Consider the following 21,874-nt stretch of genomic DNA (forward strand, 5'->3'; position numbering starts at 1 on the left):
CAATTAACAAAAAGACAAAAACCTGATAGTTAAGCAAAAGAATTTCCCATACTGTACTTAGCATAGTGCCTGACCCAAAATGCATGTCTCATATAGCATTGGGAATCCATCCATTAGAAGTGGGCAGGTGTCCTTCATCCTCAGGCGTTATGAATTGTGGTAGGTCATTGCAATGGTCAGTGTTCTTAAGTCTTTCAAGGAGACTCCAACTGCTGTGGACAAAAGCTGAATAAGTAACTGACGTTCAGATGTTCATAGGGATATGAGTCCTTCCTCTGTCCTCTGGGCTTGACTTTGTGTTTCATCCCTAAATTTTTTTGACCTTATAGAAGACTGATCTCTCTCCCATCTTGACAGATGAGAGTCAAAGTCACTCCACCCTATCCAAAGGATTGGCTTACAAACTACCATTGTGCAGAGGGCTTCACCAGGGGGAGAGCTTGAATTGGGCTCTGTGGGGCTGATGCATTTGGAGTTGGCTGGTCTCTTGAGAGTCTCTTGATACTGTTATTTGATCCTGAAGAAGGTGTCAACTGGGCAAGGTTTTTGATTTTGTTTTTTATACATACCACAAAATAAGCATGAAAATTGAAACCTTCTAACAGAAAAAGCTGAATAAATTGCTCTCCAATAGTAGAAATAACAATCACTTATATTTATAAAACTCCTTAAAATCTATAACATGCATTCCATCCATTATTTAATTTAAATCACAAAATAGTTCTGGGAGGTTAGGTACTATTCTCATTTTATGAATGAGGAAACTAAGGCTTTGAGAGTTTGAATGACTTGGCATGGTCACTCTAGTAACCATGGTAGGCAGTTTTTGAACTGCTCTTTCTACTTATAGGTCAGAATTCCATTCTCTATGCTATGCCTTCTGTTAGGATTAACACTATTTGCTTACATAGAAGCCAACTCAATAGAAACATTTAGAACAAAAATCATTCTATTGCTTAATTATACTATTTTACGGTCTGAAGACTATAATTTTAGAGTAAGCTTTTGTGGAAGTGATACATACCTTTTTAATTCATATTCAGAATATTTAGGCATGCTTGAATTGCCCAATCATGGTTCATTGGATCTCATGTGGGCTGGACACAAATATGATACCTTGTAATGTCAGACAATTGCACAGTGTAGAGGTTTAGGGGGCAGCCAGATGGCACAGTTTATTGAGAGCCAGATCTAGAGATGGGAGGTCTTGGGCTCATATATGACTTCAGATACTTCCAGAGCTATGTTACCCTGGGGAAGTTACTTAACCCCCATGGCCTAGCCCTTACCACTGTAGGGATTAAATTTATGGTTGGACTAAATATAAGAGAATGTGGTAGCCAATATTGTAAATCAAGTCAAAATGACTTTTTATTTAGTAGCTTTATTTATAAAATAGACAGAAAGAGTAGAGAAAATATGAAAGAGGGTAGAGGAAACAGTCTAGCTTATCACCCTAAATGTTTCTCCAGTGCCTGGCTCAAATCAGGTTGGGCTAATTAACCCTCTACCAGAGGACCCTCAGTTGGAGGGCCATTTCTCTGGAGTACCTTGTGGTGAATAACCACGTGACCTCTCCCAAAATGGGGAGGTTTCTCCTGAAACTAATCTCTCCAGAAGCCAGGAAAGGAGCCATCCTTTTCACTCACCCATGTTGTAGTCCAAAGGGGAAGATCCAAGAGCAGCCTTACCAGAAGCAGGCCAAAAGTCAGAATTCAAGCCGAGGTCCCAAGTTGGAGCTTCTCCAAAGCCAAGTCCAAAGGAGAAAGTCCCTTTGGAAAGGAAGTTCAGGACTTTTATAGTGTTTTTATCATGTCCCTTCCTCCAGAGGACCAATTGCAGTCTTTAACTTTGCTTAGCACTGCCGGGGGGGGGGGGGGGGAAGGAGGGGGGAAGAGGAAGTGTTTGAAGGTTCCACCTCTTGTCCTATGAGTTAAACTCTTCATAAAGGTTTCACAGGTTTCTTATTGATTGAGTTGAAAGGGTGGAGCTCTCTAAGTGGCTTGGGAGCTCCCCCACTTAGTGCTAAATAGGGGTGTTCAAGCTTTTGTTGATGAATTCAAAAGTAGGCAGGGGAGAGTTAATCCCATCTTCATACCACTCTTCTGCCTTGAAACCAATGCACAGTATTGATTCTGAGACTGATGGTAAGAGTTTAAAAAAAAGCGAAGGATGAACAACAACAGGCAAACCTTAATGCCTTTATTAAAAGTCTCTTTTGGATGACTCAGGATATGGTGGAAGTGACTAGTTTGCTTGTTGGTTTGTTTCTTTATTCTGGAATTGCATTTGATTTATTTTTATTATTTAAACCTAAAAATTTTAAAATATTTGGCACATTATAACTGAACACAGTTAGTAATTTTCAAAGATTTTAAGTATACAATCTTAAAATTAATGGAGAATATATTCGAGTATATTAAAATGATGGGAACAAACTGATTCAACCAATTAAATTAGGTCAGGAAAGTGAAGTATATCTAATGCAAATCTTAATCTAAATAGAACACTTAATGTTACTCCTATGACAAATTTCCAACATTTTCCTTTAAGTATTTAAATCAGACAGTCCTGGGTAAAATTTTTGTTAAATTAATTTGAAATCAATCTACGGGAAACAAAAGCTAAAAAACAAACATTTTTTCAATCAGCAAAAATCTTCCTTACCTTCATCCCATTCTATACCCCCTTCACCCATCCTCCCTCAATTGAAAATGAAATAAAAACAAAACCCTAAGCAAGACAAATTTCCATGTTGGCTATGTCTGTGCATGATTTGTGTGTGTGTGTGTGTGTGTGTGTGTGTGTGTGTGCATGATGTATATGTGTGTGTGTTTCTGTCAGTGTGACCTTGTGTTCTTGAAGATTGTGCTCGTGAAGCATGAGCTGTGATGAGCTCCATCAAACTGGAGCAACAGAATTGCTGTCTGCCATTGGAGGACCTGCTTAACTCCAGGAAATTCCTTCTAGTGAGTCAGAAAAAAGATGCATTACTAGCTGTATGACCATATGCAAGCAGGTAAATTCTCTTCGCCTCAGACAATGGTTTAGAATTTACCTACTAAACCACAGTTTATAATCTATGTTGTTAAAGGGAGTTTCTTACATTGTAAATTTGACATACTGAAGAATCAAATCCTTTGGTTAAAAAAAATCAATCATCAAGAATAGATATGTATGTATGTGTGTGCGTACTAGGTACTGCAGCAGGAGGTGGTATTTCTTTTGAACCCTGAAGGAGGTTTGGATTTCCAAGAGACGGAGGTGAGGATAGAGAGCCTATCAGACCTAAGGACCAGTTCATGCAAAAGTCCCAAGATAGCATTTTGAGAAATAGGAAATAGGGCAGTTGGGTGGAGTAAGATGCCCATGCATTGTACATAATATGCAATCAGGCCAGAGGCAGACTGTGGGAGGCTTTAAATACTAAGCAAAGCAGTTTATATTTTATCCTAAAGACAATGGGGAAACACTGAATCTTCTGAAACAAAGGAGTGACATGGTCTGACTTGTACTTTAGGAATACAAAATGGCAGCTATCTGGAAGATGGATTGGAGAAAGGGAAAGCTTAAATGTAGGGAGACTAGTTAGGGAGTTTTTGTCACTTTCTACTGTCTCTAATCACACCATTCTCCAATCCAATGTTACAAGACTTCTCCCTTATAACAAATAAGTAGTTCATCAAAGAATTGGAAATCGAGAAGATTCCCATCAGTCGGGGAATGGTTGAACAAATTATGTTATATGATTGTAAAGGAATACTATTGTGCTGTAAGAAATGATCAAAGGGAATTGTTTCCAAAAAACCTGGGAAGACTTATAAGAATTGATGCATAGTGAAGTGAGCAGAACCAGAACCATTTATTGAATAAAAAATGATGTATATTATTTTGTTTGCATTATAATAATAATATATAATAACCAACTTTGAAAGGCTTTGAAACTCTGATGAACATAGTGATCAATCACAGTTCCAAAGGACTCATGAGTAATCTACCTCCGGACAGAGAACTCAGAGAGGACTCAAAATACAGATTGAAACATTTTCTTCTCTTTTTTCTTGCCTTTAAAAAATCATAGTTAATGCAGAATTTTGTTTCACGTGACTACACTATACAGATTTTTAATGGGTTTTTTTTCCTCTTACCTTCTCAAAGGGGAGAGAAGAGAAAGTGGGGAGGATATTTGGAACTGAAAATAAAATTGAATTTAAAAATTCCAATATATGCCTTATTCTGTATCCCTAGTACACTCTCTTTCTACCTATTGGCAAAAGGCATGCTTCTGTGATAATCTTTCCACAGTGCTATGCTGAACCTGTGTGGTTTCACCTAAGGGAAGGAAATCTTGATAAGTAGCTAGCCTTTCCTAGCTGAAGGGTCTTAGTCATTTTTCTGTGGAATCTCCAGCATAATATGCCTCTGACCTCTCTAGCCAGATCAGTCTTTGCTCCAGTATTTTTTGGGTTATCTCTGCCCTGAGGAGTACCTTACTGGAGCTTCAGAGTTGAGCTATTTGGGCATGGATTCCTTTATTGCTGCCTGTCTACCTGCTGAAGCTTATTTGGGTAAACACTAAATCATCGCTTTATTAAAAAGTGATGCTCATGTGAACCCTGCAGGTATGTGTGGCTAGTGACTCTGGTTTCCATTCATTTCTACTGAATGAGATGAGCTGCTGATGTTCTTGTTTCAAGGGCCCGTGTCCCCCACATTTTGTTTCACCCGAAGAATTTAGAGTTATTCAAGTGATCAATATAATGTCTCCTGTGACTGTAAGAACTGAATGCAGAATGGGAAGGGAGGATTGCTGTTTTTTAGTTGACTGACCCATTTAACCCATTTGTCAAACTCTAAATGACTCAGAGTTTTTGAGCTCTTGTATGGACAAATTCCAGGGAGCAAACTATAAGAACAGCTGCTTAAAATGTGTTAGCTGAAACCTTAATTTAGTATGGTGTAGTGGATAGAGCCCTGCATTTGGAATCAGAAAGACTCAAGTTCAGATCCTGCCTAGGATTTGACACTTAGTAGCTGTAATGTCTTTATGAAATGGGTGTAATAGTAATACCTCCCTTCGAAGTATTGTGATGGCCAAACACAATAATGTAGGTAAAGCAATTCTGAGGGTGCTATTCAAATGTAAGATATGGAATAATAAAAATTTTGGGGTGTTTAAACTGTGATTGATATCCTGCCAGACTTCTATGTAACCTTCTGGGTAGGAGTCTATTATCTTATATATTTATCTCCTTAGTGTCTAGCACAGTAGCATGTGCATAGTGGACACTCAATAGGATATTGCCAGATTTGGAATTGGAAGGGACCCCAGAGCTATTTCAGCCTGATCTCCTCTCTTTATGGAAGGATGACATGTTGAATATCACAGAGCTCATTAAGTGGGAGAACCAGGATTCAGAACTAGACCTAACCCTCTATCCTCCCGTTTCCATCCCTAATTTCAAATCTAGCCCTCTTTCCCCTAACCTATACTGTGTTGAATTTTTTTAATTTCAAATTTATTTATTTGTTACATTAAAATACCCAGGCAACACTCTCCCTCCTTCCCTCTCTCCTTCCATCCCTTTCCCACTCTAGAAATGGCATTATTTGACAAAAAAGTTTACATATGTAATACTATGTCTTGCTTATTTCTGTTCTCTGGAGGTGGGCAGACACAAGTTATTGTACTTTTTTTGGTCTAGTTTTCTCAACTTTGAAAATGCAGGTGGGTGTAAATAATTTCTACTCGGTTCTGTGTTTGATAACTATCCAAGGAAACATCAGTTATGCCCTTTCTCTACCAATACAGGATTATTTACAAATAGACTAAAACCCAAGCTGGTTTGATGTAACATAGATCTGAAAATAGCCCCGTGAATTAAATATAGTACCCTTTATGCTCTCTCTGTCTCACCATAAGAGGAGGAAAATTTGTTGATGCAACTATTAAAAATCCTTATTCTTTGACAGAATGTAGTTTTCCTAGTTCTACGCTATTCCCCCCACCCTGCAACTCTGGCATTGCCAATTAGCAGATTTCTGAACTCGGGGCTTTTGCTGGTTTCACTTGAGGAAATCTGGAATGAGCCATCTGGAAATGAATGCATCAGCTTAGCTCTGAATTTGAATTTCTCCATTGATGTTGGGAATGTGACAGGGCCACTGCTGAGCACTAAAAGCCAAATTTTTACTAGATGGAACTAAAATGTTTTATTAAAAAGAAAGCATTTGCCTGGAGTGGGAGGGAAGGAGAGGACAGAAATGGAAGGCGGGAAGAGATGAGATTTTAGTGTAAATGGATTGTTAAAGGCTCTGTTTTGGCGTTTTAGCAGGGGGAGATATTTTTTTAAATGACATGATAACCCAAGAGGATGATTAAGACTCAATGCATCCAAAGGTAGCTCTTTCAGTTTTCATGAATTCCTTTTAACCTTGCATTTGATGTCATTCTATGCATTACTGTCAAAGGAATCTGCTTCCTTTGAAGTCAGGAAGTGTTGCTGCTGGGGATAATATCATGATGGTACCATGGGTATATGGCTACAAGGTTTACTAATATACACCGATGCCTTATTACCCAAGTAAAGGTGTCTGTGAATGGGCGGGAGTGCCTATAAACAGAGGATATGATGAGGATATATGGTAATGGGCAGGGTGATGGGCAAAATATTTCTCATGAATTAGGGATGACCTTTCATAATTCACGAGCAGCAAAACGAAGGAAGACTTGAAATCACCCGAAAAGCTTGCAGAAGCAATTTGTAATTCTTACGAGGCAGGCTGGGGAGCTGAATATTGCTTTTTCTGGTGCATGAAGCTAACACCGTTGAAGTAAGTTAGGTTAAAGGAAAAAGGAGGATTCTGTTACTGATAAAACTTAATGCCCAGAAATCTGTGGTCCTACATTGCCGATCTGAGCATGACGTTATGAGGCTAAGCACATAGTAGGTGCCTAATGAATCTAAATTAGATGTCTTTATGTTGATGACATCCAATCTGAGTCATCGACATAAAGACATCTAATTTACTTGAATTGCTTTTCATGGTTTTCTCCCAATGCATCTTGTGTTCCTTTCTCTTCCCATCTGAGGTACTGTTTCCAGTTCACTCACACACACATATGTAAGAAGAAAAGTATGCAAACCCTTCATCCTTTGCTATCTTCTATAGTTCAAAACAAATAAAATCTGGTTTTACATGTAACTGCTGCTTGCCTCAATTTCCTTTTCTGTAAAATGGAAGAAGAATAAAGCATCTATTTATACTTAGATTTTTGTGAGGATCAAATGAGAAAATATTTGAAAAGTGCTTTATAGACCCTAAAGATGGACACATACTAGTTGTAATTTTGTTATTATGATGATGGATATTTCTAAGGGACTTTCCAAATTCATTTCCTAAATTGTCATGTTACTATACACACATTTAAATGAAATCACTGGGCCTTGGAAACTTTTAGGCTCTACAGAAATCATACTGTACTTCTTTTACTTATAAAGATCATCGGATTAGAGATTTAGAGCTGGAATGGTCTTTAGAAGTTATCTAGTCCAACCTTGCTATTTTAGAGTTAAGAAAACTGAGGCCAGAGGAATAAAGCCATGTGCCCAAGATCATAAAAGTATTAAATATCAGAGTTGGAATTTGAACCCAATTTCCCTGACTCTAAATCTGCTTTCTGTCTTCCTCCTTCCTTCCCTCTTCCTTCTGTCTCTGTCTCTCTGTCTCTGTCACTACCTCCCTCCCCCGCCACCTCTCTTTCCTCACTGTCTGGTGGACCACTTCCCTGTTAGATAATCAGGCATCACAATTGATTTTCTGTTTTGGTCTTACTTAAATTGTTCCTCATTCTCTTCCTTTGCTTTCTTGTTTTTCTTTTGTTGTTATTAGAGTTATTAAATCTCCAGTTAACTGTTTCCCCATGTCTTTATATCTCCCCTACGAGATTTTTGCCTTCTTTTAAAATTGGCCAAGGTAAAAACTACTAAGGTTTTATCAAAGTGTCTGGGAGATATTTTTCCAAACCAAAAAATGATGTCTGGTCCCTAGATCTGACTACCTACAAAATATTAAAATGTGGAGCTATGTAAATATTGGCTATATACATGCTCCTATTTTTACTTTTTTGATATCTCTTTACCTGTTTGATTTAGTTTTATTGATGTTTGGGAATGATTTCTTTAACATTTCCACAATTAACTTCAGCTCTCTAGACATCCTTACATCCTTAGTCTTCTCTTTTGGGGAGTCATTTCTACTAGGTTGAATTCTTCTTTTCTCAATATACTTTCTTAAAGTTGTGGTAGGACCATATCAAATGGAATTTATTTTCTCCCTCTGATATGATATTTCAGGATGTCATTATTACAGTTAGAAAGAATAGAGCCTGGAAAAAGGGAATGGAGAGAGACTTTTCCACACATATTGGTACATTGTAGGTTTCAGAATCTAGATGGGTCAAGTCTAATGGGACATTAATTATCCCATGTTACATTCCAGGCAGAATTACAAGTTTTCAGAAGAGATCTGCAAAGGGCTTTGGTTCACTGCTATGTTATTCCATGTCGTTTTTTTTTTTTGTGCTATCAGCATTGCTATTAAATTAACAGTCTGGTGGGTCTATGTGTCTATGTAGCTCTAGGATTTCTTTTCTCAATTATAATGAAGGATTTTTTTTTGCCTTTGAGAAGTGCATAATTACTTATTACACTCCTAATGTGATGGGAGAATCATTGCCTTCTTGCTGTTCCCTAGCCAGGAATCTCCTTCTTTGGCTGGTACCCAGAGTCCTAAATTAAAGACCAATCACTCTTTATAATTTATCCTTTTGTAACAAGGACAGCTATCAGTCCAGAGTGCCTCCTATTCAGTGTTAAATATATGGTGGTGAATGGGAAAGGAAAAGAGGAAGACACGGATTGCAACTCATCAGTGTTAATACTTAAGGGCTATTTCTTTTTCTTGTCTACAGTCTTTGGAAGTCCTCTCCAGGGAATTTCCAAGTAGTTCAGACTGATGATCCAGAAATCTCTTGAGGTGATCTGTGTGATAGAGTGAAGCAGACATATAAAACCCAGGAACAGATTGGCTGCTCTTATGAGAGAAAACAATTACAGGTAAGAAATTTTTAAAAATTTAACCTTCATTTGGATTTGGGCTCAGGGATGGGCAGTTATTGTTTTAAATAAATTTTATTGAATCTTTTGTTTGTATATCCCAGCTATTTCCAGATATGCCACCCTTTCCACACTATAAAAAAGGTGAAAATTAAGCAATACCAACTGCTTTAGAGACCTTGACTAAAAAGGTGTACAGTATTCTGCATTTGTAGTCCCTCTACCCCTAGTGTGAAAGGGAGGTATATTTTTATCATCTGTACTTAGGGGTTCAAAATCTGCCTTTGGCTACTCAGAATTTGGCTTTCTTTTAGTATAGATTTCTCTAATTTTTTGTATTTCTTGTATATGTTATTCTTGTTTTGCCACCTTTACTCTGCATCAGATCATACAAGTCTTTCCATGTTTCTCTGAATTCCTATTCGTCATTTCTAATTGCACAGTGGTATTCTATTACATCCAAAGTTTGTTCAGCCATTCCTCAATTCATGTGCCCTCCTTTTGTTTCCATATACATTTTCATTAAGTATTTATTTCCCAGATTCCATTTGGATTGTGCCTCTTATAGAGGTATTACTTTAATTTCACTTTCAATGAATATATAAATCATTGTGTTTGCTGATGAATTCACAAAGGATCAGAGTTTCAGGAAAATTGCATGTAATTAGGTTAGACTGGGAATGAGTGTTTCAAGACTTAATAAATTGGTAATCTGGACTCAAAATTTAAAAAGAAAAGAATGATATTCCATCTATTTAGACAGGCTCCTGGAGAATACGGAGTCCATTTTAGGATACCCCAAGACAGTGAACAATCAATACCACATGTAAAGTGGCAATTTTTAAGGGGATGCAATAACACACTTAGAATATTCTTTAAGGGTTTCTGCTCCACATTTGAATCTCTCTCATTGCAAGAACTGAGAGATTCTGCAACTTACTTGCATGAAACAAATTCAGAATAGCAGAAGGAGAAGGATGACCAGATCAGGGATCTCAAGCAAAAATTAGAGGAGGCTAAGGAGTAATTAAAACAAAAAGGGATAGAAGAAGTTAAAAATTTGGCAACAGTAAGAACTTTCTCTCAAACAAGACCTCAATACCAGAAAGAGGGTCAAGAGACTGCAAGGAAATGTTTTTTATGCAACAAAATTGGTTATATAGTCAGATTCTGTCCCCTGAAGTCACAATATGAGCAAGGAAATAACAAGAGATCACATTACAATAACAATTACAGTCAAAATAGAAATAATTACAGGGGGAAAAGTTACTACAATACTTACAAACCAAAATGCTATGACCATTGTGAGCTTAGAAATCAAAATACCCCAGATTTGAAAACAATGCAGAAACTAATCAATAATAGTGCTAAACCTAGGTATACAACAATAGTTGCAAAAGGAAATACACAACATATCTTATAAAGCCAGAAGTGAGCTTCCAGTTGGATCTCTAAGCCTCTGTTCCTTCCTTAGAACTCTCAGTTTTTTCTTTCCCTTCCTCAGCTCTTCCTTCAGTAGGTCTCTTCAAGAGATGATCTCAGGTCCATGTAAAATCTCTTTTCTCTTATCTTACAATATCTTCAGTACATAGGAGGTACAGAGTTATTGTTTGTTTCCATGAATTCATTTATGAAACACTGGGCAGGCCATTTTAACTGTACTGTGTAGAATTTGGCAGTAAATAGACAAAAACAGCTTTGATTCATCCCACTGGCACTGGAATTCATGACAATGTGCTTTGTAATCCTCAAATGAAAGATAGATCATAAGGAGCAGTGGTGTTTATATGAAGGGAAGTGACTTTCATTAGCTTAGTATTCTACTTCAGGCTTTTAAAAATTAATTTTAGAAAATGTCAGATTTGTGCACATAAGAAATTTTAAACACTTTTCATACTATAAATAAATTAAGCTTTTATCTGTGAGGATCTAGGCAGCATTGCTTGTTCAGTACTAAAGGGAAAAACTGCTTTGTAGGATGTGATGACTTATTTTAAAAGTTGAGGCTATATGACCCAGTGGATTTATTTCTTAGCTCTATCTCTTATTAGGATGCAAAAATGTTTTTGCCCCTTTAAAATGATTTATTGATGCTCTTTTCTTTTTTACATTACTGTCATAATCAGCTATCACCACTCTAAGAGCGATGCTTTATCATCAGTCCTCTGAAGACATGATGGCTTATTGCATCGATCAAAGTGTTGAAATCATTTAGCATCATTTTCTTTTACATTATTGTATAAATTGTTTATGTTAGTCTCCTAGTTTTTCTTACTTTATTCTGTATCAGTTCATAGAGATCTTCCTGAGTTTCTCAGAATCCTTTACATCTGTTATTTCTTTTGGAGGCAGTTAGTCACAGTGGATAGAGTACCAGCTTGGAGTCCGGAAGACCTGAATTCAAAACTCTTCTCCTGTGCTTCCTAGCAGTACGATCCTGGGAAAATCACATAATTTCTTTCCTTCAATTTCCTCATATTTGAAATGGATTAATAGCTTGCAGAGTTGTGTGGATGAAATGAGATGATATTTGTAAAGTGTTTAGTATAGTGCCTAGTTCATAATAGGTGCCTGCTGCTGCTATTGTTGTTCTTGAGTCATTTCATTTGTAACTGACTCTTCATGACCCTATTTGGGGTTTCTTGGCAAAGATACTGGAGTGGTGAGCCATGTCCTTCTCCAATACATTTTACAAATGAAGAAACTGAGGCAAAAGTGTTAAGTGACTTGTCCAGGGCCACACAACAATTCAGTATCTGAGGCCAGATTTGAATTCAGGAAGATTAGTTTCTCTGACCTCAGGTGTCACACTCTATCCATTGTACTGCCCAGCTGCCCATGATAGATGCTATATAAATATTAGCTATAATAATTATTATTGTTATTATTGTTGTAGCCTATTATAATTACAGGCTACAATTTGTTTAGTCATTCCCTAATCAACCCACTTTCCTTCTAGTTCTTTGGTATTGCAAAAAAGTTCTGCTATAAATATTTCCTTCTGCCTTTCGAACTAGTAGCAGTATTACAGAATCAAAGGAGTATGTACAATTCAGTATCTTTAAAAAATATAATCACTGTTTAGAATAATAATTCACAGTTCTATCTACATTAATGTGCCCATCTTCTTACCAACCCTCCAACTTTTTTTTATCACTTTTGTCTTTTGTTATCTTTGCTACTCAGAATTAGAAGTGAAATCTCAGACTTATTTCATTTTGCATTTTACTTTTTATCAGTGATTTAAAACATTCTTTCACATAGTAATGAGAGTCAATTCAATCACATTCTTCAAAAACTGCTTCAGAATCATGGAATATTAGAACTGGAGGACACGTTAGGGATTATCTGGTCCAGTCATCTTATAGTCTTTTCTTTTCTTTTTTTTTTCTTTTTATTTACCCATGGGAAGAATTAGGTATAGGAAAGTCATGACTTATATGAAGTCAAACAGCAAGTTATTGGCATAACTAGAAGGATAATTGAGTTTTCTGACTCCTGGTTATTATACTACATATGGCTTTGAAAAGCAGTAGAAAAATAAAAGCAATAAAGAGTAATTCTAAAAAGAGTTGAGGCTATTAATTATAGAGTTTTTTTTTTCCCTTGGACTTCATGATAGTGAATTAACATCATGGGGCAAGGATTGCATTAATGGTGTTTTGGCTTGGCATTGCAAATAAAAGAAAACTCAACCTAGGATTGCCACATACTACCTTGGTGATATTGGGCACACCACTTAATTATTCTATATCTCAGTTTCCTCATCTGTAAAATATGGGGTTTGGATTAAATGACCTCTGGGGCAGCTTCCAGCTTTAGATCTATGAACCTCTGGTGTGCAAAGGAGAAAGCAACTAGGTGACGTAGTGGATGGAATGTTGGACCTGGACTCAAGAAGACTGGTCTCAGATACTTACTAGCTGTGTGGCCCTGGGCAAGTCACTTAATCCTGTTTGTCCTTAAATGTAAAATGAGCTAGAGAAGAAAATCCTTCCCAGTATTTCTGCTAAGAAAAATCCAAATGGAGCCACAAAATGTCCCACGTGACCCAAACAACTGAACAAAAGGAGAGGGCAAGGTAAGCCCCTCCATCATCTTCATTTCACTAAATATGCTAATGAGATAGTTATTGCTCCTTTCTCTGGCCTTTAATATAGCACTCATCTCTCCTGTAACCTTCATATTCTATCTTCTATTGTTGCTATCTTTTCATATGCTTTATCCTCAGACTAGGCAAGTTACTGAAAGAGGGCAGCAACATTCACCTTTTTACCCCCACCCCACTCAGGTAACTAGTGTAATGTCTTCAATTTGGCAAACTATTATTAAGCACCTGTTATGGGGCAAGCAGTGTGCTAGCTCCTGGGGATGCAAAAAGAGGCAAAAGACAGTTCCTGCCCTCTAGGAACTTCTAATCTAACAAATATATATAAAGCAAACTCAATATTGCATAAAAGGGAAATAATTAATGGAGAGAAAGACCTGAATAAAGAGGAGTTGGGGAAGGCTTCTTGTAGTAGGTCTTGCCTGAGATAGATGCTCCATAAATATTTTTAAAAATGAATGGCCATAGGTTGACAGATTTTTATGAGTGACTTGTCTCAGGGCTAGTTCGTGTATATAAGAAAAAAGGGAATGAGATGTCAATATTAGGTAAAATATGAAAATATGCCAACTGAGTGGTAAACAAAATAATGGCTATGGTACTTGGGAGGAGAGGAGGTGCCATTGTGGACTGGGATGGTCCCAGAAATCTCTGTGGAGAAGGATTTGTTTGAATCTTGAAATATGGAAAGCATTTGTGTTGAAGGGAATAGTGAATACTGTTCTGATTAGAATAAAGGATTTGTGTTGGACTCACCATGGGAGTAAGGTTGGAAAAGTTGGCAGAGGCCAGCTTAGCTCACTTAAAATTTCATATATCTTTCTTCTAGAAGAAATGGAACGTTTTGATCTACATTTGATATTTATAACTTTTTCTCCCCCTTTCTTTCTCACCACAATAATTTTGTTTCTTTTTGTCTTGGAGTAGTCATCTCATGTCCTTTCATTCATCAACTTGCAACAAGAGCATGTTCAAAATGAGTAGGGAGCTAAGGAGTTCCCAGAGACTGACAGAAGGGAAAATTAATAATAGAGTTTATAAGATCATAGATATAGAGTTGAAAAGGACCTTAGAGGTCACTACTTCCAATCACATGAGGAAACGGTGAGGTCCAGAGAAATTAAGTGACTTCCTTAAAAGGTAGAGCATCTTCAATGAGGACCTCCTAGTTTTGAACATATAGAACAAGGTTGGATGTTCCCATCCCCAGACTCTTGACCTAACTATGGGGGAAGCTTTAATGTTTTTTTAAAAAAAATTATTATTTTATTACTCTTTCTTTTTCTAATCAGAAACTAAATTTAAGTGTTCATATCTTAAAAGCTATAACTGGGGAGAGTGCTGATGGAGATGGATGAGCTCTTCTCACCCTGAAAAGTAGACCATTAGTGGGAGGTTATTTTTCATATACTGTATTAATTTCTATATATTAGGAAGAGTTACTGTGTATTTCTGTTTTATGATCTGGGTCAGAGATAGCATCTATTCTGCTGCTTTTTGCATTTACTTTATCACTGGAAACACCAAGCAATGGCTTCTTTTTTTAAAACAAAATTTGGTTATTAAATGAAGGGGAGAAAGATTCTTTTCCTGAATACTTGACCTCTCTACCTGTGGGAATAGGAGGATAGGTTGATGGACCAACTCTTAATTCGTTATTCCCAATTAAAGATGTCTTGGGATATTCAAGAGAGAGACTAAATAATGGGCTCCTAAAAATCTATTTATTAAGCTGCTTGACCCAGCTCAGGTAGTCCCTGGTCCTGAGAAAGCCATGGAGAGGATCCACATCACTTTATGGGTTACGGTACTAGCCCAACTAATAAACCTGATATAATCAATAAACCCTTATTCTTACCCAAATATCAGGTGCTTGTGATAATATTAATCTAAGAAGTGAGTCTCCCTCTGCACTGAAGGAACAAAAGAATTGTATATTTGTTTGCCCCAGTGTCAGCCTGAGGAAGAAAAATTAAGACATTCATCAAAAACTTTTGAGTTTACTAAGTGAGATTAGTAGTGGAGATTAGATGTAGATTAAGTGGTACAAAAACCTGTCTGTACAAACTGTTTATCTCAGGTAACAACTGTTTAAATCTCATAAATCACTTTCAGTGCTGCGAACTCTATATAATAGATGATGGCTTTGGGATTAAAAAGGTACCCAGAATTACTCAGCTACGAAGTGACTGAGACTGGCTTTCAACCAAGTCCATAGAATTCAAGTCTAGTGCTTATTCTCCAGTATCACACTGGAGTGGAGCTGGGATGGAAACAATGTAGTTTTTTTTTAGATCCTTACCTTCCATCTTAGAATCAATACCGTGTATTGGTTCCAAGGCAGAAGAGTGGTAAGGACTATGCAATGGGGGTTAAGTGACTTGCCCAGGATCACACAGCTAGGAAGTATCCAAGATCATATTTGAACCCAGGACCCCCTGTCTCTAGACCTGGCTCTCCATCCACTGACTGCACTCAAAAAAGTAAAGTTTTTTACAAAATGATAAAAGAATTAAGTTGTTGGGGGTTCTCAGGAAGCAATAATAGTCTATATTCTAGAATTCAGCTGGCAAGATACAAGGCATTAGTCTGTGGCATCCATAGGGCGCCATGCTTTTAAGACAAATGGAAAAATTAGGTGATGTTTCAAAGAATACCTCATCCTTCTTTCCAAAGCACAGAATGAGGTTAGCCAGGAAAGGAAAGAGAATAAAAAAGAACTTTATAGATGAATGCAGCCTAGGATTGAGTCATTCTTAGGTCACCTCCTTCTCTCCCCTCCAAAGATTGTTAATTTGGAAGGATGTCCGCCTGGACCTTTCTCAGGCAGCTTTGTCCCTCATTGGAGACATGCGTGGTTGTCTTTATGAGACTGAATTTCAGAGATGTAAGAATGATAACCCCACCACCACCACCATCAAGGGGACCTTTGGAGGCTGAGACTTTTCCTGGGTTTTCAGAAGCAACTTGTTGGCAATTAGGGCTACACTGGCTATTTAGACCCTCTGCTGTTAGGACCCTGCTTGAGATTTCAGCCTTTGATACTGAACTCTCAGTCCTGTTGCTTTCATCAAAGGAGAAGCATCTTCAGAGCATCGAGACCCCGGCGAGCTCACAATCTCCAATTAGTCTTCCATTTTTGTCTTCATTGAGAGAGGTTTCCTTTTTTATTTCTGATAATTTAGTGCTTACCTTGGGAGGGAGTAGGAGAATAAAAATGAAATAAAAGATATCAAATTACAAAGGATCACAACTGGATTTGATTTTAGGGGGATCAGGGAAAGGTGATTTTTTTTTTAAATTCAGACCTGTTGGAGGCAGTGTAGGACAGTTGAGAACATGCTAGATTTGAAGTCAGAGGACCTGATTGAGTTCTAGCAGTGTTCCTTACTGCCTCTATAACTGTGGGTAAGTGACTGATGCTCCTTAGGCTTTTGCTCCAGGTTAAAAAAAAATAAGGAGGAGGCTTGAGCCGCAAGCTCTAAAAACATGATTTGGTCAGCTGAGATCCAGGAGGTTTGGGGAATTTCCACTGTGGAATATCCCCTCTACTGACACAGATTGGTAGCATTGATCATATATACACACATATATGTGTGTGTATTTGTATATGTGTGTATCTATCTCTCTGTGTCTCTACATAAAAATATATATTGTAATACATAGATTTTAATTTTTATTTAAGTACAAATATTTAAATATTTAAATTTAAATACAAATACATTTATACATAAATATATGCTAATATATTTATACATATTTATAACATAGAAATACAAATATATACCTATATGTAAATATTTACAACACATATTTATATATGTGTATCTCTCTATATATACACACACATACACATTATCTACACTTTTAAAAATATTGTCTCCTCCATTGGGATGTAAATTCCTTAGAGACAAGGGCTCAGTTTTTGTTTTTCTTCAGGAATCTCGGTATTTAGCACAGTGCAAGGCACATAGTAAACACTTCATAAATGTTAGGTAATTGACTGACTTTCCTGTACCTTATAGGCTTAAGAGAGTTGCCTGAGCTGCTGAGAGGCTCACCACTAGTATATCCCAGAGGTGGATCTTAGAGCCACATCTTGATTCTGAGGCCACCCTTTCTCCATGATGCTAAGTGATGCCATAGACAGAGTGTGGGGTCTGGAGTCAAGAAGATCTGAGTGAAAACTTGACCTTAGATACTTAATAGCTGTGTGACCCTGAACAAGTCACTTAATTGCAATTTGCCTCAGTTTCATCATCTGAAAATTGGGGATAATAATAGTACCTACCTCCCAGGGATGATGTGAGGATCAAATGAGATATTATTTATTAAGTGCTCAACACAGTGCCTGGCATAAGATAGATACTAGGTAAATTGATGCAGCCTAACCTAAGGGTTCTAAATGGGAAGCCCATGAATTTGTTTTAAAAAATATTTTGATCTTTGGATTTCAATATAATTAACTGGTTTCCTTTGTATTCTGTTATTTTATCCACTTTAAAGTGTTATCCTAAGAAGGTGTCCATGGACTTTACTAGATTGCCAAAGGGGTCCAGAACATAAAAAGAACTAAGAACACTTTGACCTGTGCTTAAAGCTGATCTGTTGGTTTGAATGATGTTCTTTTTAATCAAAGAAATTTTATTTTCCCAGTCACATGTAATTACGACTTCCTACATATGTTTTCCAAAGTTATAAGATCCAAATTGTCTCCCTCCTTCCTTCCTTTCCACCTCTAGGAGATGGTAAACAATTTGATGGTGATAACATTCTTGTATGAAACTCATAGGATCGACGGAGCTGGAAGGGGCCTCAGAAGCCAATCAAAGAACCCTCATTTTTTTTACAATTTTTTTTTAGCTCGTGTCTTTTCAGATTTTTAAAATCTGAAAGCAACTTGGTAAAGTTCTATCCCAAATCCAAGATGAAGATTCTGGAACCATATCATTAGCTTCATCTTGGGTTCTTTTTGTGACTCCTTGAGAAGAGAGCCTTCCCTCCAGCAGTCAGGATGCCCATCAGTGTAGAAACAACTCACCTGCTTGAGGTTCACAAAAAGATCAGAAGTGTGGCTCTGGCAGCATCAATGTGTTGTGAGCCCCAGTCACTTGCCAGACACCCTGCGCCCAGGCACGCATTCACTTATTTACAGATGGCCAAGTATTAAAACTCCTTTGTACATTTGACTTTTCATAAATATGGAAATAGCTATGTTGTCCGGAAAGGCTCTAAATGCATGAAATCAAAGGTGCCTGCCCTTCCTGTCCCCTTGCAAGGACTAGTGAGAATAGGCAGAAAGAACAAATGAGAACTTTTCAAGGGATAAAGGTTTTCTGGCAAGAAGCATCCGCATTCTCAGGCAGTAGACAAGTTATCCATGTCCTAGCTCTGCATCCTACCTCAGCTTTTCATTCCAAACAGGAATCCTTGGTCCCTGGAGACCTTCCATTACAGTGTCCCTATTTTATAGATAAGAAACTAAGTCTAAGAGAACCCAAGTTGCTTGCCCAGTGTAAATATATATGGCAATAATTGAATCTGGGTCTTCCTAATTTTATGTTCAGACTTTAGCCATTGTACTAACTTGCCTGTTGGCTCCCATAAAGGAGGCTCCCTTTACCAGAACAGATTAGAACCTGCCTTGCATGTAGGTGGCATAGTGGATAGAGCATCCAATGTGGAGTCAACAAGAAGACCTGGGTTCAAATTTGGCTTTAGATACTAATTGTATGACCAAGGACAAGTCACTTCACCCTATTTTCCTTAATTTCTTCACATGTAAAATGAGCTGGAGAAGGAAATGGAAAACTACTCAAGTATCTCTGCCAAGAAAAATCCAAAACAGGTCACAGAGAATCAGACACAACTGAAATGACTCAACAGCACCAACAAATAGCAACTTACAGTCTGGGACACTAAGAAGTTAAGGAATTTACCTCGAGACAGCCAGCCAGTATATGTCCTGGACAGAGCTTGATCCCAGGTCATCTTGTCCCTGAAGAATCTCTTATTTGGTACTCTATTCTCTGAGTGATCAGTGTTAAATACAGAAGATTAAATGTGTAGAGATTGCCTGATTCAGGGATAACTCCTCCATTGTCTTGTCATCCTTCCAGTTTCCCTTTGAGTGTTAGTGTGCTATGTGGGGTGTTAAGAATGGAGTCTGACGTGTGTTTTTATCAATCAGATATTCAGAAGCCAAAAGATTAGTAGGGTATATGTGCCGCCTCACGATCAGTACAGCTGTCTGTAACAGATGCAAAGAAGAGACCTTATTTCATTGTGCACAGCGCCTGATCAGAAATTTCATAGCCAGAAGTAGAAATAATATTAGTTTCAGGAAAATCAGCAATCCACTCTAATCCTGCCACATTTGTCAAGAGCTCTGATATATGCAAGTATCTACCAGTTGCCAGTTATTGAAAGCCAACAAGGAAAAAAAAATCCCTATTCTGGGGAACTAATAACTGAGGGGATCAGGGAAGGGTGTCAGTCTGGGATGGTACCTGAAATGAGCTTTGGAAGGAACCAGAGATATTAAGAAGCGGAGGTGAGAAAGGGGCTGGACTCCAGAGAAGGAGGTGAGCTGGAAAAGAGGCATGGCACCTTGGGGGAACAGGAGAGATGTGGAAGGCAAGAGAGGGAATTATGAGTGATAAGCCTGCAAGAGTACCTTCAACAAGCCAGATTATTTTTTTTTTTTTCTTCCATGTGAATTTATTTAATTACTTTATTTTCTAATAAGTTATCACAGAGAACTGGTAATAGCATCATGGGAAATTATCTTTGTTTATAAGAAAGGAAAAAAAATTGCATGGTCACAGAATTGTTTCAAAGCCTAAGAAAAAGTGTCATAAATTGTAATCTAATGAAAGGAGAGTTGAATTAGTGTTCCACCCACCCACCCCTAAAAAACTGACAGGATTATTATAGCCACTTTTAAAGAAATCAGTGTAAGTTAGTAGTAGGTATCAAAAATACAATTAAAACCATATTTATCTTTTTGCTTCTGGTAGTTTTTGAACAAAATTATTTTGGTCATTTTTAGCCTTTAGTTTTCTGTGAGTCTGTCTGGATTTTTGGTACTAAGTTACAGGCAAGTCAGTTTTCTAGACTAGAAAAGACTTTTTTTTAAAAAATTGATTTGAAAATGAAATTTCTAAGGCTATTTTTAAACATTTCAATTCTACCTTACTTCACAGTGCTACTTTCTGATTGTCAGATGCAATATGAAAAGTTTAAGCTTGATTACTAAACCTGACCATGTGAGAACACTGAATTTTACATCCATTTACATAACTACCACTCATTGCCACATTCCTTTGGACATTTGGTACTTCCAATGTTTACGGCTTAATAAACGAATAATGATTTTAAAGGATTATTACCAGAAGTGCTGACATGCATTGGTGATTTGGTTTTGGTAATGATATACAGAATAAAGAGATTTGATTTAACTCATATGGTTCAATGACTGGCACAGACAGCTCTCTGAACAAGTGAATGAACCTCAAAACCATATAAAGATCAAAAAGCACAATTAAGCAGAAAGTCTATTACTATTTAGAAATCAGCTTTCAAAACCTAACATATTTATAACTAAACAAGTAGAATATATTTAAAGACCAGATGAGGAAAGAAAAAAATATCATAAAGTGTGAATATATACACTATAGTTGTTGGCATTGTTCTAAAGACTGAGAATAAAAACTTGGGAATATTTAGTCTCACATCTAAAAGCACCTGTTATAATAACACATAATTCTTGTTCATGCTTGCTGCTAGAGCTACATATGTGGGGTTTTCCCTTTTCCTTCAAGGATCTTTAATAATCAGATCCCATAATCAGGTCTCCATCCCTAATGGATAGAAAAAGAAGCCATATTCAGACTTAGCTGAAAACTATACTTATTAAGGACATTTTGGAGCTCCAAAGAAAGATAATTCCTCTTGAATTCTTATACATATGCAGGGAAACACATAATCATTCCCTGAGATATATCATGATATAAGAATATCAATAAGGAATGCCAATGAATTCATAAGTTTGAGGAACACTGTAAAAAAGCCAACATTTGCTTACTGTTGAATTTGTTCTGAAGAAGAAAAGCAATGCAAGTGGAAATGAGGCTGCTGACATCATTTCTTCAATTTCCCATTTCTGATCAGATCCAGAACTTCAATACTTACAAATGTATTCTAACTTTGAGTACAAATTCTAAAATTTACTGCTCTGAAGCCCATTTATTCTTAAAAACCAGTTGTCATACAAGTGTCAAAAATACATGATTAAAATAGGGCCACAAGTCAGATTCAGCAAGTAATTAAGTCATCAGTAGTGTGCTCTTAAAGTTCTGCAGTAGAAAATTTAACTTGTGGCAGTCTTTGACTCAAAAAAATCCTTCAGTCTTACCCTAAAATATTCATTGCACAGATCTCTCAATAGGAATAGGATTATTAAATCGATTAAGTGCCCAAACCAGCAAGGAGAAAAAATGAGATTAAACCCTAGCCAAGTTTAAATGTTACTTGTCCACATGAAATGATAATGAATTAGTAGAGAAATAAGCTAAATAGAACTTTTTACCAGAACTCATTTCACAAGATGGTAGGGATCAGAATAGCTCTCAGGAATGATCGCTCT

General features: G+C 37.1%; 1 protein-coding gene across 1 annotated transcript in view; it reads left to right on the forward strand.

Moving 5' to 3' along the window:
* Window positions 1–21,874, forward strand: part of FHIP1A (FHF complex subunit HOOK interacting protein 1A) — a 339,337-nt gene that overhangs the window by 78,217 nt on the left and 239,246 nt on the right. Inside the window, 1 exon segment of the mRNA XM_056802760.1 lies at window positions 8,975–9,119. The gene's annotated coding sequence lies outside the window, so the exon portion shown is untranslated.

The sequence above is a fragment of the Monodelphis domestica genome, chromosome 6, assembly GCF_027887165.1.
Source record: "Monodelphis domestica isolate mMonDom1 chromosome 6, mMonDom1.pri, whole genome shotgun sequence".
In the NCBI taxonomy this organism is placed as follows: Eukaryota; Metazoa; Chordata; class Mammalia; order Didelphimorphia; family Didelphidae; genus Monodelphis; species Monodelphis domestica.